General features: G+C 41.9%; 1 long non-coding RNA gene across 1 annotated transcript; it reads left to right on the top strand.

The window, feature by feature from the left end:
* The first annotated feature begins 464 nt into the window (after nucleotides 1-464).
* LOC116668265 lies at nucleotides 465-18196 on the top strand. The gene is made up of 3 exons (XR_004325360.1): nucleotides 465-668; nucleotides 16529-16653; nucleotides 17007-18196. It is a non-coding gene; the product is annotated as an uncharacterized LOC116668265 (long non-coding RNA).
* The last annotated feature ends 7820 nt before the right edge of the window (nucleotides 18197-26016 follow it).

The following is a 26016-nucleotide window of genomic DNA, read 5'->3' on the forward strand; positions in this document are numbered from 1 at the left end:
CAGGCCCAAACCTTCAAGGGCCTCTTGGGCTGTGTGGAGAGGATGGGACTTTGTCCTTGAGGGGAATGGCCAGTTGGAGCAAGCCCAAGCCCGGGTAGAATTCCAGAGCCCAGGAACCCAACGACATTGAGTGCAGCTTCCCATTCTCACAAAAGTGGAGACTGGAGCCCAGAGAGAGTGTGAGTCTGCCCAGACTCACACAGCCGGGTGGTGCCACGCCCAGGTGTCCTGACTCCCAGAGCAGGGTTTTTCCCGCCCCTCCCACTGTCTCTATTATCTTCTAAGACCTGCCCATGGACCCAGGCAGGTGTCTGCAAACACCTGAGGTGGAGGAATGAAGGGTGTGGGCAGGCAAATTGGGTCAGCGCTGTGAATAGGCCCACCCGGGGCAGATGATCCCCTGAGGGGGGCGGGGCCGGCGGGGGGCGGCGTGGGGGTGGCGGGGGCGGCAGGCTTCCTGCAGGGGTGAGAGCTGACTTGCCCCAAGGATGAAGTGAGTCACTGGGGAGCCAGGCTCACACTTCCTCCTTCCTCCGGGCTTTGATCTCAGCTCTCCGGAGGGAGGCGCAGCCTGGATTCCTGGGTGCGGCCCTCCTCCTCGCGGGCCCAGACTGGGGTGCCCGCCGTCTGCACCTCCAACTCCTCCACACACCCTTTCTGAGGCCCTGGTAAGTTTCCATTTTGGCCCAGGGTCTGACCCAAGCTCGCCCCGTCACGTGGACACTGGCGGCAGGAAGTTGTAACCTTCCCTCTCGCACGGCTGAGCCCAGCCCCGCTCCTCTCTGCCCTGTGCCGCGTCCCCACCCGCCTCCCTCTGGGGCATGATCCGAGATGGCAAAGAACCCAAGGTTGCCCAGCCAGCAGAACAGAACAGTGGCAGCAGGGAGGCTCTCCTTGGTGGTCAGGCCAGCAGGGAGCCCCTGGACGGAGGACCAGAGATAAGGACCCCAGTGGATGCACTAAGGGCCTACTATGTGCCAGGTGCTAACGCAGCCAACAGCCCCAGGAGGCGGAAATGTTAGTGTCTCCATTTCACAGAGGGAAGAGACTCCCACAGTCAGGGGGACGGGATGGCTGTGACATCCAGACAGCACCTAGGGCCCACTCAGGACTCAGGCTGCGGATTTAAAGTGGGACGGCTGGCAAGGTGGCTTGTCTTCCTCCAGCCACATCCAGGTGCCCAGGCGCAGGTGCAGAGGGGCAGAGAGCTGGGTTTGGCTAGTGTCCGGGCTTCCCCAAGAGTGGGAAGGTTGTAGAGCCCCCGGGTAGGGAGGGCAGGGATGAAAAGGGCTGAGGGACAGTGGGCAGGGCGTGAGCCCGGAATGGATGGGGTTGGGGCCCTAGAGGGAAGGACGTAGGTGAGGGGCAGAGGTCTGTCAGTGGAAATTACGGGGGCAGTGCCGGCCCTGGTCATGGGGCTCTGAACCTTGGGGTGACTGTTGCTCTCAGGAAGTGAGCTGTTTGCTCCACATTGTATCCTCAGCCCACAGGCTTCAGGGGACAGTTCCTCTGTGAACATTAATGGAGTGAATGAGTGGGCACTTGAGGCAGCCTGGGGTGCCGTGACTTAAAGGATATTTGACTTCCCTCCTTCTGCCTTGTTATTTTAATAACCACTTTCTTGAGCTATAATATACATACTACAAAATTCAGCCTTATAAAGTTTTTTTTAACAGTCGTTTTTGGTATATTCACAGAATTGTACAGCCATCACTACTATCTAATTTCAGAACATTTGATAACCCCAAAAAGAAACCCCATATTCCATTTCCCCATCCCCTCAGCCCCTGACAATCACTAATCCAATTCCCATGGGTTTGCCTATTTTGTATGTTTCCATGAATGGAATCAATACATGGTCTTTTGTGTCTGGCTTCTTTCACTTAGCATGTTTTCAAGGTTCATCCATGTTTAGCTTGTACCAACACTATTCCTTTTTTTTAATTGAGTAATAGTCCATTGCATGAATACACATTTTGTTTACCCATTCATTAGTTGATGATGGGCACTTAGGTTGTTTGCAGTTTTTGGCTATTGTGAACAATGCTGCCATAAATGTTCATGTACAGGTTTTTATGTAGACATATGTTTTCATTTCCCTTGGGTATATACCTAGGAGTGGAATTGTTGGGACAATTTTTACATCGTTTGAATTCTTTACAATAAGCACATAATTCCTTTTCAGGAAACCAATTAAAATTTTTTTTTCTACAAAGATGAGCTGAATCCATAGAAAAAAAAATAATGGATCAAAATTTGAGATAGGGAAGAGGTAAGGATGGGTTGGGAGCCGAGACTGAGGCCACCACCGGTTGGTGTGTGATTCTGAGCAAATTGCCACCCGCCCTTCTCGGCCTGGCCTGTGAAATGGGGTGGGGCAGAGGACTGAGCTGGAATGAAGATTTTTCAGGGCCCTTCCAACCCTAAGAGCTCAAGGTCTTGAGACGGGCTGGGTTTCCACACCTGGTTAGAGAAATAGGATTAAGGAAATGATCTGGTTTTTTGAGTTCTCTCCCCGAAAGAATAAATAACATGATGTTCGTAGTCCATGCAACAAGGCCAAACTGAACCCAGAAGAATGTTTTAGGTCACTCCCTCTTCAATTCCTAGTTGAGATAAAGAGATATTTAACTCTACCTGCCATTTATCTTCTACTCAAAACCAAGGCTTCTCAAACTAAAATGTGCATAAGAAATCCTGGGAGGTGGGGGAAAAAATTCCTAGGTGGGGATCTTGTGAATATGCAAATACTGAAGTGGGCTCCTGAGATCCTGCAATTCTAATGAGCTCCCAGGTGACGTCAATGCAGCTGGTGCCCAAACCATGATGTAAATAGCAAGGCTCTTTCGCTCCTACACAAGGGAATGAAATGGCACTTGACAGTTCTGCCACCATGCATTAGGGAAATTTATCCTTGTTGGGTGTAGTTGGTTGGATTTCTTACAATTGTTGGATGAGTAGATGAGTGAAAAAACAAAATATATTTGCCTGTTCCAGGAAGAGAGTGAGAGGAAGCAATAATATTTCGTCCTTACAGTAAGATTAGAAGGTCATCCCCACTTTGCAAATGGTGACCAGGCAAATGGCAGCACTATGGCTCGTTCTGCAGTCTGACTCCAAACTCAGCGCCCACTCCCCGCTACCCGTGGTCTCCCACATCCTGATGGTTCACTGGACTCGCCTTTCAGCCTTGGATATGGAAACAGTTGCTGGCCCTAGGTAGAAAAGAGGTTTAAGATATCTAAACCCTAGGATCTGCTCCTACAGACATGCAAATTTATGTGACAAAGATGTTCCGTGCTGCAGCATTTATAACAGAAGCTAGAAACTCCATTGCACACCATGGAATTGCTGAAAGATGACATAAAACCGTAGAAACTGACTTCCTGTTAACTTCTATCACCTGTCATTTCTTTCTTGGCTTTCATTACTACTTCTCGTTTGTTTCCTGTCATGTCTATCCAATCTTCTAGAATGTAAATTCTTTGATGACTCGAACATTGCTGGGTCCCTAACTTCTACGCACACAGCAGGGGTTCAACAAATATTTGTTGAATGAATGAACCTAAACATTTTGAGGCAGCAAGTAAAAAAGCAAGTTGCAGAATGTTCTGCGTAGGATGATTCCATTTCTGTTAAAAAAAATGTTTGAATGCAGGTAGAGAAACGTCTGTAAGATCACATATTAATTACTTGGGGATTGGAACTGGGATTGAAGTGTGGGTGAGTCTCCTCTTCCATTGTTTCATTCTGACTTTTTTACTATTACCATGAATTTCTTTAGGAGTAATAAAAATAAACCATTTTAAAAGAATAATCACCCAAACTTCTTTCTACGTATGCAAGCATGAATAGAAAAGGATGTTTATAAGGATGTTTATTCCAGCATAATTTATAGTGGCAAAAAATTTGAAAATTATCATTTGCTTACTTTAAAATACATATTGCTTTAACTTTTTACAATGAACATTGTAATGGGCTGAATGTTTATGTTCCCCCCAAATTCATGTGTTGAAATCCTAACCCCCAAGATGATTAATATTAAGAGGTGGGGCCTTTGGGGAGGTGATTAGGTCATGAGGTCAGAGCCCTGGTGAATGGGACTAGTGCCCTTATGAGAGGCCCCAGAAACGTCCCTAACCAGATACCAAATACGCCAGTGCCTTGACCTTGGACTTCCCAGTCTCCAGAACTGTGAGAAAATAAATTTCTGTTGTTTATAAGCCACTCAGGCTATGATATTTCATCATGGCAGCCCAAATGGACTAAGACAAACACGCACTTGAGTAATTGAAACAAAAACAAACAAGAGGGTGACGTGTAGGCTCCCCTCTGGCCCACAGTCCGGGTGCCAGTACACCTGCTAAGCCTGGTTTGTCTTTTCTTCTCCCACACATCATGTGAACGGTGGAAACAGTGTCTGGCAACTGTGACCACAAGTGGGAAATAGGTGATCTGCTTTAGAGACCAAATGCCCCATTCTCTGCTGTCTCCTTAAGGACCAACGTCAGAAGCCCTGCTGATGCCAGGGGCTTGTCCCTTGAATCAGTCCATCACCTCCCAACATCCAGGCTTGTCTCTAGAAGGTGGGGTCTCTCTCTGGCTCAGGCTTCATGGACTACCAACCCACACTGATCACACACTCAGGAGAGGATAACCAAAACCACTGGATAAGGGAGAGCTGGGCTGTGTTCTCGGAGCAATCTGGAGAAATAAGTCAGTCCCAAATCTGGCTCTCTCTCTTGGGCGATTTACCGGCCTCATTATCCCACACAGGCTAGAAGGCATGGTGGTGAACTTCTTGGTAATGATCTCCCCAACAAATGTTAACGCAGCTGTGGAGAGAACATTAGGACTTCTTGCCTTCAAGGAGTTGACAGTGTATAATTACAAGTTTGGGGGGTAGAGTGTATGCTTAGCATGAGTGAGGTCCTGGATTCAATCCCCAGTACCTCCACTGAAAAGGTAAATAAATACATACAGTGGTTAAAACAACTTAAGAAATAAAATGTTCATACTCTTAAATTATAGTACATTTTAGATGTTTACATTAAACAAATTCTTTTTAAGACATAGACAAATCACAATGCAATTATGCAGCCACAAGATGATGGGAATTATAAATACATTCTTGCCACAGGCTGCATGGCCTGGTAATGGGACACAAAATTGTCTGGTATGTTGTCTTCTTTCACTCCCGCCTGTGAGTATCGGCCACAGTAGGTAATGTTCAGTGCCTACCCCTGTGTGATCGCTCCGTCACATCACACACATGGTTTGTTTTCATCCCCACGCTTACCTCTATCAGAAATAGTCAAGGGGGAGGGCATATGGCTCAAGTGGTAGACCACATGCTTAGCACACACAACGTCCTGGGTTCAATCCCCAGTACCTCCTCTAAAAATAAATTCAGTCTAATTACCCCCCCAAAAAAAGACCCAAACAAACAAAAAAACCCAGAAATATTATTACTTATTTCCTAATTTGCCAAATGCCCCCTTTTAGAATATGTGTCACAAAACAGAGATCTTCTCCATCCACTTCACCACTGACTGTCACATGGTAGGCACTCCACACATTTTTTTTTAATTGAAGTATAGTCAATCACGATGCGTCAATTTTTGGTGTACAGCATAATGTTTCAGTCGTTTTCCATATTCTTTTTCATTATAGGTTACTACGAGGTATTGAATATAGTTCCCTGTGCTATACAGGAGAAACTTGGTTTTTTTAATCTGTTTTATATATAGTGGTTAATAACTCCTAAATTTTGGTGAAATGAGTGGATATATGATATCCTCATTTATGTGAAATCAAGTGCAGACACACAATGGGATTTAATTATAAGAAAGACTGAATTCCATAAGGCATAATGGCTCCCAGGGCAGATTAGCAGATTAGTGGGGTCCCCCGACCCTGGCGTTCTATGAATTCACGGAGGTCGTATCTGAGCTGGATTTTGGGAGATGAGTGTGGTGGGGATCTGTGGGGAGAAAGGGGAAAGCATTTTCCACCTCCATCCGCTCTTCTCTCTGAACAACATGATGAGGGAAAAGGCTGTTCAAAAGACTATTACTGATTGAAAAAGCAAGTTTCAGAAGAGTTTCTCTAGAATAATCCCGTTTTAAAAAATTGGAGGGGTGGAATTAGGTTTATTTATTATTATTATTTTTTTATCAGAGATACTGGGGATTGAACCCAGGACCTCATGCAGGCTAAGCATGAGCTCTACCACTTGACCTATACCCTCCCCCCTAAAATGATCCCATTTTTGCAAAAATCAATAATAATATTCCTACCTATAGAAAAAGTTGAGGAATACACACCGTATTGTTGATGGGTGGTAATCTCTGGGAAGATTTTTTTTCTGCTTTGTATTTATATAGTGCTTAAATGTTACGTATTATACATTATATTTGCAATCCGTAAAAAAAAGATAAAAATAACATCTTTACGTTGAATTGTTTTACAATGTATCATATACTTTCCTTTTTCCTTTCTTCATAGAAAGTTCTGTTTTGTTTTTGGATGAGTTGAGATGATCAGTTACTGGAACACTCCTGGGAGTATTTGAAATATGCAGGGTTAATTTGTCTTTAAGCAGAGTGCCCCTAGACCATAGGACCTTAAGTTGATTTTAGGAGGTACAAAAGAATATATGTAACACACATCAGGAAGCATAATAAACTGTAAACTTGCTGCTGAATTTAGGGATTAGAACATTACTGATAATTTGTCTTTCTCTGTCCCATTCCCTGAGTCCTCAACCAGGGAAAATCACTATCTCAAATTTTGTGTTCAACAGTCCTTTCTTTTTATTGTTATTCTCATTTAAAAATAATTTTTATGTTAAGTGCATACCTTCTTAATCAATATATCTATGAAAACGTATCAAGTTGTATACATACAATTTGTGTACTTTCCTATACATATATCTGTTTGTATGGACATCCTTATAAAGCTAGTAATAAAAAAAAGGACAGGTGCTCAGGTGTTCTGCCCCAAGACCAAGGTAGGAGGAACCCCTGCCCTGGCCTTTCCTTTAGAAGAGTTTCTGTATTGGTACAGATCTGCTCTGGGGCTCCTCTACCTGTTCTATCAGTGAGGCTTACCTTTCTGCAATGAATAGTTATTGCTTGTGTAATATGTTTTATTTTTCCATGAAAAAACAACCTACACTACCCTCAGGAAAAACCCTGCAACTCATTCACCCAGATTTGTGATTGCTAATGGTGTTAAAATGATATCACTCCCAAGGTGTTTTAGAACTTAACAGGGATCACACTGAAGGCAAAAGAAGAGAAGCTCCAGCAGTGACATTTCAGTTTGAGGTAGCCACTGCAGTGGGGGGCGGGGGGAGGCCAGGAGCATCGTCAAAGAGCCTCTGAAATCTTGTTACCCAGGAAGCAACACCTGTTAGACACCAAGGCCAGTCCTGGCACAGAGGCTAACATTTCACAGCATTGGGCCAGGGGAATTTGAGGAATGTATTTAATTCTCTAATTACAGAGGGAGACTGGAAGATTAGAGACGTCTTCGGTTGGGCCCTGCCATTTGTCTGGGACTCCGGGCGTCTGAGGAATCTGCATCCATACTTAGCTGTTGACCCTGATTCTTTCTCCAGGGCCAAATTCCACCCTTGCACCAGAGTGAGCTCTACCTAGAGTGGCAGGTGTTTTTAGATGAACAACTGTCTATCTTAGGGAAAACACACAGACCACTAGACTTTTTGAACCCCGAAGACCTGAGTTTGCACACTAACTCTGCCACCCTCAGCACTTAATTTGAGTCCCAGTTTCCTCCTTTATAATGTTAGGATAATACTGCCTCTGTCAAAAAGTTCCAGTGAGCTGAGGTATTGGAAAGGGCTTTGTAAGCTGCAGAGCTCCTGCCGAAGGTTAGTTCTATGGAAGAGACGTCTGTCTAGCCCTCAGCATGAATGTCATCCTGAGTGATTACTCTCCGTGGTCTTTCCTAATCAAGAAAAAGGAGAGATCTGAGTGTAAGTTTTGTAATTCACTTACCCTAATAACATGGGGTAAGAGCTGAATCCCAGCACATGAATCACAGCCTGGACAAAAGCTTGTTGGAAGCATTTCCCAACACTTTGAGCCAAAAAGTTGTTCATTCCTGAGTGTCCTTCCTCTTCTGCATTCCCCATCCAGCCAAAGGCTGACTCAGTGGTAAGAGAAGCAGCATGAGTTCAGCAACACTGTATTTAACATCTTCTTATATTCCTACGTCCAGCCAGACTTCTTTAAGTAAGAAGGACCCCGGAACCGGAGGTCTTCAAGAGACCTAACCAGAAGTTGTCAGAGATGTCGGCAGGGGATTCCGACGTTAGGTGAGAGGTTGGACCAGATAGACACTAAGATCTCTTCCAACTGGAAAGTTCTACATGGAAGAGTTCCTGCCCTCTGGACTGTATGATCTAGTTAGGGAGACAAGACATGAAGAGCATGACTGTGTGTAGAAAAAAGGCCAAAATGAGTGACAACAAAGAAAATGCTGTAAGACCTCAGAGACCATTGGGGGCTGGAGAGGGATACGTTCTTGGAGGTGAATCTGGAGGTGGAGCTGGAGAGGTGAGTCAGATTGGGAAGGAGAAAGGCAAGAGAAAAATACATTTGTGTGGCAAGTGGTAATGGACAATATTATCCAAGGTGAGGATTCAATTGAGCAACCATTTGCTAAGTGTATTTGTGGGGCAGATACAAACCTAAATCAGAATTTCAGTCCTAAAGAAATTCTGAAATACTATCTTGGTGTCAGGCAAGTGACCAGCTCTTCAAGGTGACACTGGTTGGTTCAGTGCACAACAGGGTAGGCTGTTCTTTGTTCCAGGGCAGTGATCCACTGGAGTAAGTGGAAACCTGACCCAAGGATGGCCCATCAACATCATGACCAGAGGGACTTCTGGACTCCTTCCTCTATCTGCTCCTCCAGCCCTCTCAACCCTTTTACAGTCAGTTGCCTACATAAAATCCATTCTATTTGAACTACCTAGACAATTTCCTGCTTTTCCGAACTGTTCTGATATAGTGTTTGAGAAATGGATAATTAAAAAAAAAAAACACAGGAGGGAGGGTATAGCTCAAGTGGTATAGCTCAAGCTTAGCATACAACAGGTACTGGGTACAATCCCCAGTACCTCCTCTAAAAATAAATAAGTAAATTTAACTACCTCCCCCCACCAATATAAATAAATAAAAATATATATAAAAAAGAAATTAAAAAAAACAACAACAAAAACACATTGTATGGTCCTAGAAGTAATCACAGGGCACTCAGAGGAACCCTGGAGCATGAAAGGCACAATCATTCGTTGGGGTAGCACTGAGACTGGTCTGGCTGGAGCATGGATGCTCTGGCAGGTGGCTAAGCTGAGAGGGAGAAGGCTGGAGAGATTCATTTCACTGAGTGCCTATTGCCAGACATTCTTCTAGGCTCTGAAACTTACATTCCAGTAGGAGATGGAGACAGAAACAAGTAAACGAGATTGCAGGTAGAGATAAGCACAAAGAAGAATAATGCAAGGGAAAGATGGGGGCAAGTGGTGTGGGAACATTCCTGATGGTCACAAAGGGCCTCAGGCTGTGCTAGCTGAGATCTGATTGATGTCAAGGAGCCATGTGCAAATCTCCGGACAGAGCATGACGGGTGAGGAAACAGCAAAGGTAAAGTCCAGAGGTGGGACTAAGCATTGTGTACTTGAATTACTGTTGCAAGGAATGGTGGCTGTTTTTCAACTGGATGAGGTATGTGGGTTTAACCCATCGAGGCACTCCTTGGAGCTGATAGGTATGGTTTAGTGAGTCAGCCTACGTGACTTGGGCCACTTAAAGTTGGAAGGCTTGGATTAGCTGTCACTCGAGCAAGGGTGGGTCCTTGGTCTGTAACTGCAAGTTGGGGTGTGGGGATGTTAGGGGGCAGCAGCAACACTGGTTGAAGGAAAGAGTACAACCTGCTAGGCAGTGGAAGGCTGGAGTGGCTAATCCAACAAAGGTCAATGCCACTTGCGTTCTGGACACTGTCGGGGCATCATGGAGCTCACGAGCTCTCACACACACTCTTAGTTCTGTGAGGTATGCAGGGCGGTTTTTATCCTCATATTGCAGAGGAGGAAACTTAGTGAAATGGCTTACGCTTGATCTAGTGAGCTGCAGGCTAAGCTGAGACCCACTTATCCTGACCTCCAAATGAGTGCTTGTTCCTTAAAGAAGACTGTCACATGAACCCCAGCATGTTAGGGGCAGAACTCTAAAAAAGTGCTGAGTGGGGAGAAGCTTGTTTCTGCCTTATTTCACCCCAACTTTATTTATTTAGTCATATCTTGACTCCCCACCTTCCATTTCCAGACACACACAATGACGATAAAGTTAAATGTATTTTTGCAAATGCAAGCATACTGCATTTGAGTATGGGACAAATCTTTTTTCTTTTTTGTGTAATGGAGGTACTGGGGACTGAGCCCAGGACAATGCACACTAAGCCCTACTACTGAGCTATTTCCCTCCCTCCTTGAATGTGGGACAAGTCTTAAATCAATGAAACAGGTAAACTTCTGGAGCAGTGCTCTTCAGTAAGAATATAATGTGAGCCAAACATGTAATTTAAAATGTTTTAGTACCCACATTTAATAATTAAAAAGGGACAGATAGTGGGGGAGGGTATAGCTCAGTGACAGAGTGTATGCTTAGCATGCAAGAGGTCCTGGATTCAATCCTCCATACCTCCATTAAAAAACATAAGTAAATTTAAAAAAGAAAAACCTAATTACCTCCCTCCAAAAATAAAAATAATAAAAAAGTAAAAAAAAAAAAAGTAAATAAATAAACCAAATTACCTCCTCCCAAAAATTAAATAAAAATAAAATAGTTGGACAAAAAACATTTTTTTAAAAAAGAGACAGATAAAGTTAATTTTAATGTAAAAATTTCCATATGTTGGGAGGAGGGTATAGCTTAAGTGGTAGAGTGCATGCTTAGCATGCACAAGGTCCTGGGTTCAATCCCCAGTACCTTCTCTAAAAGCAAATAAGTCAGTAAACCTAATTACCTCCTCCCACCAAAAAAAATTTCAATATATCAAAAATATTTTTTAAAACATATGCCGTATATAAAATATTAATGAGATAGTTTAAGTTCTAAGTCTTCAGGATCTGGTATGCACATTATACTTATAGGACACTCAGTGTAGACCAGCCACATTTCAAGTACCCAGTACCACCTGTAGCTTGGACGGTCTTGGGCAGCGCAACCCCAGAAGCAGAGCTGCTAATATTTGAGTTGACCAGTGTGAGGCTGGCAGAAATCTTTTCAGGGGCAAGATGTCTTCTAACGCCCCACATATCCCATTGAATAAGCATGTACTAGGTCATCCTCCAAGAAAAAAAATAAAAAAGAGCTATAGTTAAGTCAACTTTTTAAATTGTAGAAGATTGTATTGGAACAGCTCTCAGATTATCCAAACTTCAGTCCTGGGCCATATCTCACTCATTGCCTGTTTTTGTTTTGTTTTGTTTTGTTGTTTTATGTTTGTTGTTTGTTTTTTCCTATAGCCTGGGAGCTAAAAATGGTTTCTACATTTTTATTTTTTTACTTTTTTTTTTGGCTGGGGGAGGGGGGTAATTAGGTTTATTTATTTATTTATTATTTATTTATTTATTTATTTTTGGAGGAGGTACTGGGGATTGAACTCAGGACCTTGTGCATGCCAGGCATGCGCTCTACCACTTGAGCTATACCCTACCCCCTGGTTTCTACATTTCTAAATGGTTAAAAAAATTTTTTGAAAGAATAACGCTTCATGACGTGAATATCATGTGAAACTCCAAGCTCAGCGTCTGTTAGAAAGTTACTGTGAAACACCTCCACACTCGTCTGCTTACATTTTTGTCTGTGGCAGCTTTTGAGCTACAATGACAGAATTGCCACAGTAACTAAATGGTCCACCAAGTCCCAAATAGTATTAGTTGGCCTTTTACAGAAAAAACTGGCTGACCCCTGTACTAGACCAGTAGTTCCCGTCCTGTGGGAGGGAACTAGGGCACTAAGAGAGAAAATGATGGGCCTGAGATCACACAGACCACCAGTGGCTGAAGTGAGTCCTCTCTGGTGCCCTGTTAAGTGTTCTTTTTGCTACACTATCACAAAAAAAGCAGGTAAGCAAAAGCTTCTCTTTATCATGACAATGACTGCTCAGTCCTTTTATTTGCCTATCTAAGAGTCTCACACACAGGCCTAACCTAGGTTTTAGTAGGGGCGGCTGTGTCTGTAACCTGGAGGGGGCAGCACTGGCTAAGGTGACTCCAGAATGCAACCTCTTATCCAAGTGATAACTAAAATAGAATCAGTGCATTGTTCTGTCTTTGGGGGGATAAAAGGGAAAAAGAAAGCAGGTCAAAAGGGACCTGAATTGCTTTTTTAAAATAAAGATTTTAAAAAAGATTTTACTTATTTATTATTGTATTACTTAATTATTTTTTATTTTGGGGGGAGGTAATTAGGTTTATTTATTTTTAGAGGAGGTACTGGGGATTGAACCCAGGACCCCATGCATGCTAAGCATGCGCTCTACCACTTGAGCTACACCCTCCCCCCTCAGTAGAATTATTTTTAAAAATACACACTGAATATTGAAGTATAATATAGCAAAAAAAGTATTAATAGTTTTTATGTTGACTGCATGTTGAAATAGTATTTTGAGTATATTACATTAAATAATAAAGCCTCCCCCCAGGCCTGAATTGCTTTTGATGATGACATGCATACATACTAGTGTAAATGTAAGACATTTTCATTTTTTTTTGGACCAGTTGCCAAAGGTGAGTTCAAACACAGAACATCTCCATATCTAGCTACAAGTGAAAGAACAGAAGCCAAATCGGCAGCGAAAAAAAGGTAGGCATTTCAGAGAAAAGCACCCACGCATTAAAAAAAAAACCCAAAACCCTATTTTCTGAGTATAGGGGAATATGGAGAGGAAATGAGTTCTCTGAGAGCCTTAGGGACAGTTTTAAGTAGGCAGTGGAGCTGTGCTCATGACCCAGATTTGTCTTCGTTCTGAGTGGGCTGATGAAGAGGTTCCATCTCTTCATTTTGGGGATGTCTAATCATAAAGTGTGGCTAGTGAGGCTTGCAGCCTAGTATCAATGAAGTATTTATGAAGTATAATTAATGTTTGCAATGGGCTTTGAGATCCCTCAGATTAAAAGGCGCCCTGTGCAAGATGGAAGATGGGCTGGTGTTACTGTGAGGGCAGATATGTGTTGTGGGTGTCACCACGGTTGTTGTTTACTGAGGTGGCAGGGGGAAAAAGTAGGTTAAGACCAGGTGGCACAATCCTTCAGTGTGACCCAGAACTGGACCACTGGAAATCTGTACAGGTGGACTAGCACATCAGATGGTGTAGGGAAATTTCACTGAGAATGCATAAATCCCCAGAGATTAGCTTCATAATCATGCCTAGAATAAATCTGGTGGGGCTAATTAGAAAAACACGTATGGCACTTCTGTCTTTACAAGAAGTTGTATTACTCAGCATATTTTTTCCTCAGCCTGAGCTTAACTTCTGAGATTTTCTGAGAACTGAGTATTTTTTTTCTAAGTAATCCTAAAAGGCCGGGTGCTGGGTAACCACAGGAACGAGGCTGGTAGCCTAATTAAGCATCCCCATACTGCAATACTCAAAAACACTTATGGGAATCCCAGTGTGTTCCTAATGTCTAATTTCTAAATTTAATCCTAAATTGCTCCACTGAATCCTCTTGTATGACCTCGGTTAATTATGTAATATCTAATCGCCAGTGATAATGATGAAAAATTGAAAATCATGGCGTGAGTTGACTGACTCTCCATGCAGGTATTCCATCAGGACCAAAGATTAGGACTTCTCCCAGGAATAAAACTTCAGCAGTAAAGGAAATTGCTTTCCAACTCTAGCAATTTAGTATATTAGTTACTTTAGTCCTTAGAATGACGAGAGAATGGAAATGCGCTGAATGGGATTTTTTTTTTTTTCTGATTTTATTTTTAGTCCAGAACTTTGGTCCAAAACAGTCTTCTAATATATGGGAAGACCATACAAACTTACCATGAAAATAGTCCAATGTATTTGGGATATGTTAAGAAATCCTCAGCAGAAACATCTATAAATGTAAAACTTTATTCTGTTACCTAGAAAAGTAAATCCACAACTCCAATACTGTATTTATGTTGGAAATTATGATCTACCAGAAAACAAAACAAAGAAGAAAAGAGAAAGAGAGGTATTATACCACTCATGTGCCCAGTATTGTAAACGTAACTTGGAATTTAATTTATGACATTCACATAAAGCTAATTGACTGAGATGGTTTTGGTTTTCTGACCCTGGTATATTTTTGCCTGTTCTGTAGTGTTTCATGGTTTATAAGGTCAAATCCTATTTTATATAATGTTATATTCCATCTCTCAGTTTCAAACCAGTAGACAGAACCTTTAGGTCTTGGTATATCCCTCAGAGGGGAAAAAAATCCAACTTAACAGTGATTCTGTTTCCATATTTATATCGTGTTTCTCATTTAAGGAGTAAAAAACTCTGTGGACTTAACTCCAACTCTTCCTAACATAATATCTTAGATTTGAATAGCATTTCTCAGATTATAAAGCACTCTTACATCCATTCTCTCATTTTACTGGGTCTTTGGAACAACCCTGTGGGGTAGATACAGCATATGTAGTATAGTTATTTAATAGATTAATTTCTGAAAATTAATCCAATGAGTATTTATTGAATGACCCCTGTTTGCCAGACACTCTTTTAGATAATGACCATTCAGTCGAAAATAAGAGGCACCAAGAGCACAAACAACAAAAATGTTTGTGACTTGCCCAAGAGCATAGAGAGTAAATCCAAAACCCTTTGACTGATGTACTGGATCATTATTCCCATCCTCAGTTGAAAAAGCCCAAATAACCTACTTATCTCAACTCTGTCTCTTAGTACATTAGTGGTATTCCTTGTATAGACTTGCTCAACCACGTCTACTCACCAGCATTTTCTCCCAGACATTCCAGCTTCCGTTCTTTCACAAGATGAACTATTTTATACTCCCATCTAAAGCCAGTTCCTTCACATATGCAGTCACCTCTCTCCCACACATAGCAATTCTCTACTGCATCAGTAATGTTGTTTAAAAAAAAAAGTATTGTAATTTTCTTCCACTTAAAAACAAATGTCTCTCAATTGCATTCCTCCAGCCTCTCACCATTCACCAGGTTTCACTCCATTTTTCTGCTCTCCTTTTGCAGCAAAAGCAAATTCCTCCCATTCTCTCATTTCTAAGTCAAGTAAGTATTTCTTATAAATGAACTAGGAATGTTTCACACACAGATAAGTAAGCTCAAATATTCAGAGGAACTGGTCACCAAAAAACAAAACTGGTTTTTATTTCTTCGCAAGGCAGAATTACAACCAATGGTTAGAAACCTCCAGCATGATCGTTGTACAAATAGTTTCAATTTCTCCAATATATTGGATGCTATACTTTTTCAAAGTAAGAAATGAGATACAAACCATTAAAAAAAAAAATAGTATTCTTGGACCTCTCAAGGAAGTTGAATTTTCATGACATATGCCTCCACACCAGCAACTGATGCGCTCATACCGTCAGAAAAACATCTCAAGTCAACTAACTGGTTTGTTAAGGAAGTGGTCTTTTGTTCCTCAGTTATCTTTTAAGTTCCACATCAGTGATTCTCAGGAGGTATGAGAAAAATCCCACAAAGCAGATGTATCAGAATCCCTGGAATACTGCTATCCCATTTTAGGGAGACAGGCTTCCTAAACCCTAAATGAATCAGTTAATCACTTACCAGTATGAACTGATAAAAGTATAGTGTGTCCTGGAGAGGAGGGTATAGCTTAAGTGGTAGAGTGCATGCTTTGCATACACAAGGTCCTGGGTTCAATCCCCAGCACCTTCTCTAAAAATAAATAAGTAATTACCTTCCCCCCAAAATAAAAAATAAAAAGTATAGTGTGTCCTGGTACAAGGGGAAACAGTTGAAAACTATTCTCTCTAAGCTGGAGGGAACAATATTTCATGAGTAATTAGAAGATACAAACTTAACTACATAATATGCTAGGCTTCATCCAAATTGATAAATACTTCAAAATAAAGATTGTTTCAACCAATTATTAAGTATAAATGTTTCAGGATAAAATATATGTAATACTTTGCATTTTACATGCTCCAATAAGGAATGACAAGGTAATACAATTGAAGCTAAAAATGTTAATGTCTGTATCAGTGCACAGGACTCTGAAGGTGGAACTTGAACCCAGGATGATAAATACATTTTCAAATAAAGAATGTAGCCAAACTAGTTAACTGTTTTGGGGGATTTGTGGAACAAGAGCAGGCTCCAATATGACAGGTAGAGAAAACTTGTTAAAAGGAAACTTCTGGGCACTTAACTACTAGGGCATTGCCATTTTTTTGTGATGGAGTCAGTTTGTTATCATTACTCTAATACTTTTACAGGAAGTCCAAGAAAAGCTGCGAAGTCATCAGTGATTATTGAAGTTTACGCTTGAGAAACCAGGGTAAAGTCTGCTTTGTTCCATCTCTAACCACTGCATGACTCCCTGAATCGCCTCCGACGACTGGTGAGCACTGATGCATAAATAAATTCCAGGAAAATCTCTCTGCTAGACTATTTGTCCTACTAACCAAATTCTTACAAGTTCCACATTCAGAATTTGCAGATTTTATAGGATAGTATTGTTTCTCAAAGAAATCCTGTATTGTTCGTATCATTATGTAACAGATACAAGGCTAGAAGCAAATTGTTACATTCTTCCAGAAGCTTATTAAAGGTTTTGAGTTTCTGAGCACTGATCTAGGAACTTTCTGAAACTTTTGGTACTTTATACCATCATAGTCCCTGGCATCTTTCCCTCCAAGTCTACTGTAGTACTTTTCCAAAGGTTAGACTTCAGACTAATTTTGTTTTCTTCAGTCCAGTCCAATCAAGCTTCTGCCCACTCTGCTCCACCAAAACTGCTTGTGTCAAGATCACCAAGGACCTCCAGGTTGCTCCAAGGGTCAGTTCTCAGGCCTCATCGTAACCTCTCAGCAGCATTCCACAGTGGATCATTGCCTCCTTCAAATACTTTCTTCACCTGACTTCTGGGACACTGCTCCTCTCTTGGTTTTCCTCCTACCTAATTGGTTTGTTCCTACTCAGGTTGCTCTGCAAGTTCCTTTCGTCAGAGATCTCTTAAGTGAGAAGTGCCTCAGGGCTTTCCTGGGTCTTTCCTTCTACATCAACACTGACTCCCTCAGTGATGTCATTCAGTTTCAGACTTTGAATGCCATTTATATGCTGACAACTCCCTGATATACTCACATGAGATTATGTATTACAGATATAATACATGTCTTCAGAACTTCCTCCTGAACTACTCATATTGAACAGCCTATCTAATGTTTCTGCTTGAATTATCTAATAAATACTTCAAATTGAACACGTCCAAAACCAAACTCTTAATATTCGCCTGGAAAATAGTTCTATCCAGTGTTCCCTATTTCAGTTGATTGCAGCTTGATCTTCCTAGTTGTCCAGGTTAAAAACCTCAGGCTCATCCTTGACTCCTCTTTTTATCAACTCTATATTCAATCCACCAAAAAGTCCTCTTGAATTTACCTTCTGAATGTATCCAGGATCCCTTAGTCATTGAAGTTCCCATTTTTCATTTGGATTACTGAAAAGAGCCTCCTTCTGGGCTCCTGCTTCTATCCTTGGTCTCTTATTCTCAATACTTCTCAAAACCTAAGTCATATCATGCAACACCTCCACACCAAGTTAAAGCCAAAGCCTATGGCCTACCAGGTTCTACAGATCTGCCTCCTACTCTCCTTCCTCCTGGGTGTACATCATCTCTTGTACTCTCCCTCTTGCTCATAGTTTCAGCCACACTAGGTTTCTTGCTATTTTTCATGTGCCAGTCATGCACCTAACTGATGGCCTTTGCACTTGCTGTGCCCTCTCCCTGGAGACTTTTCCCTAGATATCCGCAGAGTTTGCTCCCTTAGCTCCTTCAAGTTTTTTTTTTTTTTAATATTATATGTGCCTTTTAATTTTTTTTAATTAAAAAAATTGTTATTGAAGTACAGTTACAATGTGTCAATTTCTGGTGTACAGTACAATGTCCCAGTCATGCATATACATATATATATATTCGTTTTCATATTCTTTCTCATTAAAGGTTATTACAAGATATTGAATATAGTTCCCTGTGCTGCTATACAGAAGAAAAATTTGTTTTAGCTCCTTCAAGTCTTAAATACCTTCTTAATGAGGCCTACCCTGATTACCCTACTTAACATGACAAAACATGCTTCCTTTTTCTTATCCTTCTCTATATTTCCCTGAAGTACTTACTGCTCTTTTTATTTTCCTTTATATTATATTCATTCTCTCCTCCCCACCCCCAGCCCCCTGCCTCCTCCCCAGTAAGTTCCATGATTACAGGGATTTGTTTTAATCAGCAATGTATCTTAAGTACCTGGAATAGGATCTGGAACAAGGTTGAGGCTCAAAAATTATTTGTTAAGCAAATAAAAATATTGACTTTAAGAAGTCTTTTTGCTGTATTGTCTAACCAGGCCATTTAAACTGTGATGCCAAAAAGATAAACCTACAGGTTTCATGTAATCTGTAAAACTGTCAGGATAGAATCTTGTTTTAGGGATGACAGTTTTTACTCTGGCAGGACAAACAAATGTTGGATTGTTCAGAAGCTTTTTTTTTTTTTTTTTTTTTTGAGCTTAGAATTTTATTTTATTTTATTTATTGAAGCAGAAGCATTTTTTAATAGATGTATTTCTATTTTTCTAAGAAACATACCATTGGCTGCAAGAATTTGTTCTTTGAACTCCAGTATTTCTGAAGTGCTGAACTTCTGAGTTTTGCCTCAGAGGGGAAAAGACTATTACAGCATGTGGGAGTGCTTAACTACTGCCAAAAATATTTTGAAGAACTTCCCATATTTAAAGGAACTCATTTATCTTTTCCAGGAAAAGGCTATTATTGTTTTAAATTCCCTCCTGTGCCAGAGTTTGGCATAAAAAGCTGTCCTTTCCTGAAATAGAGATATTTAATATTTAATATTTCTCTATATTTTTAAGAGAAGTTACACACAAGCTTCACCAAATGCCAAAAAATAAACAAAATCAAAGGCATGAGCCAAAGGGGCCTAGCACATACCATTTCAATTCCACACTGGCTGTCAACGATCTGGGTAAAATCAAAAGTTTTGGTAACACCTTATCTCTGTTAGGGGACACAAAGTGATACAGATTAACTCAGAATCTCAGTTTAAGAATGAGAAAGAAAAACTACAGGAACAATGGTTCGATAATTCTATAATTTACTAGTCCTGTCTGGTTTGACAAACTGAAGAGACCTAGGACTACATATACAAACATATTTTCCCTCCTGGGGCAGATCATGAGGCTGTGAGAATTCATAATCTGTTTATTTGAACAGAGCTCCCTGCATGTTTAAAGTTCACCTGTTTCACATAGTGTTTGGGCTTTTTGGCCTAAGAAGTTGGAAAATGTTTTGAGGCCGACAATAGGATGGAAAAGAGGGTTATTCCTAAATTTCTGTTCAATTGCTTTGTCAATGTATGATATTGATTGTAAGAGAGAGGTGAAGAGTGCAAGATACCACCTACTCGTAAGAAAATATTAATGGCAAACATTCTTGTGCAAAAAAGGGTGTGCTTTTTGTGTCAAATGCAGTAGCTAAGGGTGTGAAGTTAAGTACTTGTTTTTACAAATTAAATCAAATTCTAGGAATTAGAATTGTTTAAACAGATACCTCTACATCTCTACAAAGTGAAGGAAGTGTTGTACACTCATTCTCTGAATTTCATCTGTGTGGCTAATATGGGACATGACATTTTGTTTGCATTATTAGGATAACATTCTAATTCCTCAATACAATTACAGTTTCACAGTATTTAATTTTGGTTGTGCAGGCAAAAAGTAACAGCATTTAAAAATAGTACATTTTGAGGCTCTCACCACCAAAAGAATGTACAGTATTGTGCTTTACAGAATCTTGACTATAAAAAAAAAAATCAAATCTCAATGCAGTACTTTTAGTCATACTGGAACTGAAACAAAATTGGGAATCTAACAGCCACTCCTTAGTTCTTTCATCTGGAAGCCATCAAGCCCTGATCTGTTCTCTCAACAGCAAATACATTTTTTATATTTTCATCCTATCATTATAACTCTACCCCCCCATTACTGAAACAGATAACCAACCCCCTATAATTATACATAGTAAAAGAAAAAAACAAAACCCTACTGTAGGTGTGACACCAAAAAACTTGAGCCAGAAAAGGCTGGCTCGGCTATGAACTCATGCTGCTGTGGAGGAAAAAAAAAAAAAAAAAACCTTAAAAAAATTAAACGAAAATACCTTGCACAAAAAGCAAGACTACAAGACAAATTTAGCAGCGTTACTCTTGAATTTCCTGGCTTTGTTGATTCGCGTCGCAAAGTTAAGATTAAAACGCCAAGACTCACATTTAAATATTTCCCTTGAAATCAGAAAAACAATAGCTCTTTCAGGATTTGAAATGACACTGGAAGGCACATAATAGAGACTTTATTGAGTCACTCTGTTATTTACATACTCATAAGGGATTTTAAAAAGAAGTTAAATGGAAGATGTTCTCAACAGACAGAAATAAGATATTCCAACCTATTGTTCCAGTTTATAGCTCAGATATAAATAATGGGCTATAAAACCTGATCTGAAAATAGTTGTGCAGGGCGTGCTTCAGAGCCAGCCAATGAAAAGCAACGTCTCGCTTCTCCGACGGCTGACAGCGCTTGAAAGACACCACTTTTTTTTTTTTAAAGAGCCCGACTTCTCGGTTACACTGGCGTTTAGCATCTTTTGTTGGGTCTCCCGCTCTGCAGTTAACTATTTGCACAGCTCCTCTGCGGCTCACGGCACGGCATTCCAGCAGGTTTACTACGTCCAGCAGCACAAGGCTGCAGAAAGCGCCTGCATTCCCGGGGTGAAATGACAGCTTCCCACGCTTCAGAATAAGCACTGCCTCATAAAATCGATCCCTTTCACGTTACAAGGGTGGGGGTGAGAAATCCCACTTTTGAAAGACTTGGATGGAGGATAGAAAATAATTGGTACTTCGTGCACGCCCCTCGGAGCTTTTCAGAGGTTCCCACGCCGTGCGCACTAAGCGCGCGTCCGGGGCGGGTCGCAGTGGAGCCCGAGCCCAGCTTTGAGCCCAGAGGCGAAGAACAAAGGGGACGCGCCCGCCTTCGCTTCCGCGGCGGCTCGCGCCAGGTCGCCGGCCCCGCCCCCACCCCCGCCCAGGGAGCGCGCCCCTCCCCCACGACCACGCGAAATGGCGGCCACGCCACAAAATGGCAGCCCGGCCAGTCCCCAGGCGGGCGCTGGCGGAGAAATAAAAGACGCCGCGGACGCCTTCCCCCAGCGTAGGAACGCCAGCCCGAGCTTTCTGTTGGCAGTCGGGGCCCTGGTGCGTCTCCCCGTAGCCACATGGAGAAACCCAGCCTTCCGGGGCAGCACCGCCACCACCAGTCCAAACGACCAGGCGCCTTTGTGCCTGCGCAGCCTTTGTGCTTCCAAATGGCCTCCTCTTAATGAGGCTCTTACCTAAATGGGTACAAAATGGGAAGGACTGGGCCTAGGCACACCTGCCTGGCGACCCTGGTCCACCTAGGACTTGACTCTGACTCCACTGGGTGCGGCGAGGGAGCGTCTCTTCTTAGGGTCTCCACACTTGCAGCTTTAGCTCCAGGTCACCAAAGAGAAGACAGGAAAGAGGGGATCCAAGAGAGCCCCACCAAAGGAGAGGAAATTAAGGCACCAGGGGCAGAAACCCCAGACCAGTCCTTCATCAGCCACGTGGAATCCCAAAGCACTGAGCCCACACTGGCGAGCACAGAGAAGAGCCCCCCATTGCGCAGGCAGCTCCAGAGCGCGAACTGTCGGCTTTCAATCCACCATGAAACATCCAGTGAGCATGAGGCTTTTTTCATGGGTCCCCCTGCCCTCTCCCTTCTCCCTATGGTGAGGGGCCTTGGGGGCTGAGCACTGGCAGAGGAAAGAGCAGCTGCTGCGGTCACCATACTTTTTCCCCGGGAGTGAGGGTCTCGGTGGGCTTGGGCTTTGCTTTGGTCCTGGCTTGATGGATGGAAGCAGTGGTTGCGGAGTGCTTTAGATTTTTCGCTTTTATTTCTCTTAAACGTTCGCTTCCCTGCTTTCCCCATCCCCCAGCTTCCCTTGGGCTCCGTCCTTCCAGAAACTTCTCAGGGAAACTCAGCAAAAAACCACAAGCTCCAACACCGCCTCTCCCCCGGAGCATGCGTGACGCACCGGGCGGCAAGCTCAGCACGCGCGTGTGAGAGTGGTACGTGAGCGCGCGGGCGCGCTCACCCTGCGGGGCGGTTCTCTCTCACAATGAAGGGAACAGGTTTTTCTCCCCTCCCCCAACTTTCCATCCTAGCGCAAGCGCCTTGGGCCAACTCCCCTGGCCTTTGAGAGAAGGGGGAGGGGCAGGCCCAAAGCGCTGGAGTCTCTGCTCTGTGCGCCTGCGCACTGGGTTGTCTTGGCGGTGCTGTTTTCTCCGTGCAGCTTGTGGCGGTGTCTTTGATGTGAAGAGCGTCTGAGCACCTTGGTTATGCCCTCCTCATTGTATCCTCTACTGCCACTCAGGGAAACTGTCGCCTCTTGAGGGGTTATTAATTACCTCCCACGGGTTTCCTGGAAGATTGCCCTTCCCTTTGTGTCTTAAGGGCTGAGGTTGGACTGTGGCTCGTTGGCCCCCTTCCATTCCTGCCTGCGCCATGTTTAGAATGTCTCTTGGTTGGAATCAGGGACTGGAGTGTGTTAGAGCCTTCTCCAAACTAGGGGAAACAGCCCTGGCCGGAGGAGTGGGTGATGGCCGGGCTGGCTTCCATCAGGCACTGCCTGCAGTTATTGCTCACTAAGCCAAAATAAAGGTATCCTTTAGTTGGAACACTGCCCTTGGTCCTTGACACCAGCCTGTCCCGAGCTGGCACCGCTGGCCTTTGGGTTGGTTCTCCGTGTGTGGATGCAGACAAAGAAGGGGCCTTGGCTTACCGTTTTTGTTTCCGTTTGCAGAATTGAGCTCCGAGCGTGGTAACCATAGTAACTGCATTTACTCTTTCTTAAGGTGCCTATTGTTCTCTCCTATCCTCTTCCTTTATGAGTGTGATGGAGAGTACAGCCAGGATTGTGGGTTCTTAAAAAAACCCAACCCCTCACCCACCGAAGCTCGTTACCTTGCTAGGTAATCCACTTCCAACCAACCCTGTTTTTGAAATCCATAAGGTTAATTAAGGTCTTCTTGGCAGGGCGTAGAGGCTTGCCACTTCTCCAGTCTGAGCTTTATTTCCTTGCCACCCTGCCTTTTGAAGTACTTTCCTTTCCCTGGTGCAGTAATTGCCTGCCTATTAGTGCGTAATGTACCTTCAGATCCTCAGAAATAGAAGGTTTAAAAGAGGGAGATTGTTTCCGAAGAAGACACCTTGGGGGCTCCTAAAGACTGACGTGGCAGTTGCAATTTGGCATTTTGTGGTCGCGAGCACCTGCTAACTCACCTGCAGGTGATAGTGCGCCGTTGACCACGCCGAGTCCGAGGTCAGTCCAGGTCATCGTACTGGGCAGAGCCACTCAGTGAGTCCTACCGAAGGGGAGATATTTTTTTCCTGGTGGGAATTTTGAGCTGGTGCCAGATTCCTTACGGGAATTCTTAGCTATCTGGAGGCTGTTGAAGTACTAGCAAGCAGTCGGGTTTTCCCCCCTGCTAACAAGGCTGTACCGTCATTTGAGACTTGGAAATGACCTGATCAACAGTCCCTTGAATTTGCAGAATTTCTTTTAAAGATCCTGTCTTAACAATTTATGGTTAAGGAGAGTCTTTAAAGACAATGTTCCTGTGGTTAGGATAACGCTACTAAATAAGGGGAAGAAAATTTTGAGTATGTACGTTTTGCAATTTTAAAGAGGCATAAAATCAAAGTTCATATGTGCTGTCTAATAATTAGAATCTCTGGAAAGGTGACCTTGAGGGAAACAATATATTTAAGTTGAAAACTATGAAGAACAAAAATAACTTGGCTTAAAGCCACTTTTAGGTTGAATTTCTTTTTTAAAGTAAAGGGTTTATGCTTGGGTGTGTGTTTAAATTATCTTGTGGAGGTGGGGAAAACACAACCTCTTTTTATTAGTTCATCTCCCTGTGGGCCCCTCCTACCAGCTAACAGTATGCAGTGAAATCTTTATGACTTGCTGGTTCTGTTTTCTCAGAAAAACTATATTAAGTTAATCTAGCATCTTCAAAGAGTTATCTTGAGGCAAATGCATTTTAGATGAGATCGGGCGCATTCAGGGTGGTATGGCCCTAGACAAGGCAAATGCTTTCTAGACAAAATATTTTACAAATAGAAGTGTAAGGGATGCTTCCCAGGACTTTTGTAGTATATGGCCTGAAAAAATTATATTATCTGCTCTATCAAAGACTGAAATTTAACTGTTTAAATATAAATATAAATTACTTTTAAAGTAATTCCAGCATTTAATTCAGAAATGCATCATGTTCTACTTAGTCTTTAAATAGAAGGTGGTTTTATTTTAAGCCAAAAGGTTTCAAGTGTCTTAATTATGGAATAGTATATAAAATTAGCAGTCATCACCATTTTGAGGATTAATGGCAAAGTAATGAGGCAGTTATGTGATTTAAAGAAGCGTTAATATTAAATAGCAATAATTGAGTTAAAATAGAAAGTTTTCAAACATATTTTAAGCCAGTTCATGAGTTTTTTAGTTCTTAAAACTACAGCAAGGCCTTTCAGAGGTGCAGTAAGGGAGCTTAAAACCCTAAGTCTGAAAACTTCAGTACACATGTAACAAGTTACTAAACGTGTTTTATTTGGTATTATAATTTTTGAGATTCCATCAAGTGCATTTTGATAGTCTTCTCTGAATTAATCAGTAGCCTTGATTTGCATTATATTCTGCTTACTTCTTGTTTAAGTGAAAATCTCTTAGACCTGGGGTGTTTTGGCTAATGTATATCATTTATAGTGAAGAAGTTAAGTTTTTTTCTCACATGAGGATTGGCAGAGTTTTAAAAGGTTGAATGAACTATCTGAATTAACATAGAGAATAATAATGTTTTGTTCACATGGGATCTGTTAACATAAATATGTTGATTTAACGTAGTCAAGTAATCAATATTTCAGAGGCACCCTTAACTAAAGTAACCCAGATGTGGCTTCCAACTCATTTTATTATAACTTTTTTCTAACCATAAAAGCAACACATGATGACCAAAGAAAAGTTTAGAAAATACAGATAATTAAGAACTTTTTAAAAAATTTAAATTCTACCATGTAGGCACAACCATGATTAGTATTTGCAAGTATCCTTCTGGTCTATTTTTATTAAATGTTGTAAACATTAATAAGTTGTATTCACAAAGGTATATTAGCAGTATTTCCTCATAGAAGGAAGTTACTATTTTAGCAACTTTCCAAGGAAATGGTAGAAACATAAGAATTGATTTTTTTAAAGAAAATACCAGCCATTATATTCATTTCTGGAAACCAGAAACAATTTGGAATAAATTATTTAGCTTTCTTGGAGAGTTGACTAGTAGATTATGAAGTGTTATGCTGAAAGAATGATTTAGAGAAGGACTAGCTAGCTATTACGGTTCAGCTGATTGGAGTTTTGATCATTTATGTATGTATAATTTCACCAGAGTGAGCCTGCTATATCAAAATAAGTCTGTTAATAGACTAGTATGTCTTTTTCACCCTTTGACCCTCAGAACTAGCAAGGTGTCAAACACTCTTTGAAAATAATATAGTAATGTTGTCTGTTTTATTTTCTGTTTTGGAAAAGAAAAAACAAACTCTGATTCTAATAA

The sequence above is a fragment of the Camelus ferus genome, chromosome 13, assembly GCF_009834535.1.
Source record: "Camelus ferus isolate YT-003-E chromosome 13, BCGSAC_Cfer_1.0, whole genome shotgun sequence".
Taxonomy (NCBI): domain Eukaryota; kingdom Metazoa; phylum Chordata; class Mammalia; order Artiodactyla; family Camelidae; genus Camelus; species Camelus ferus.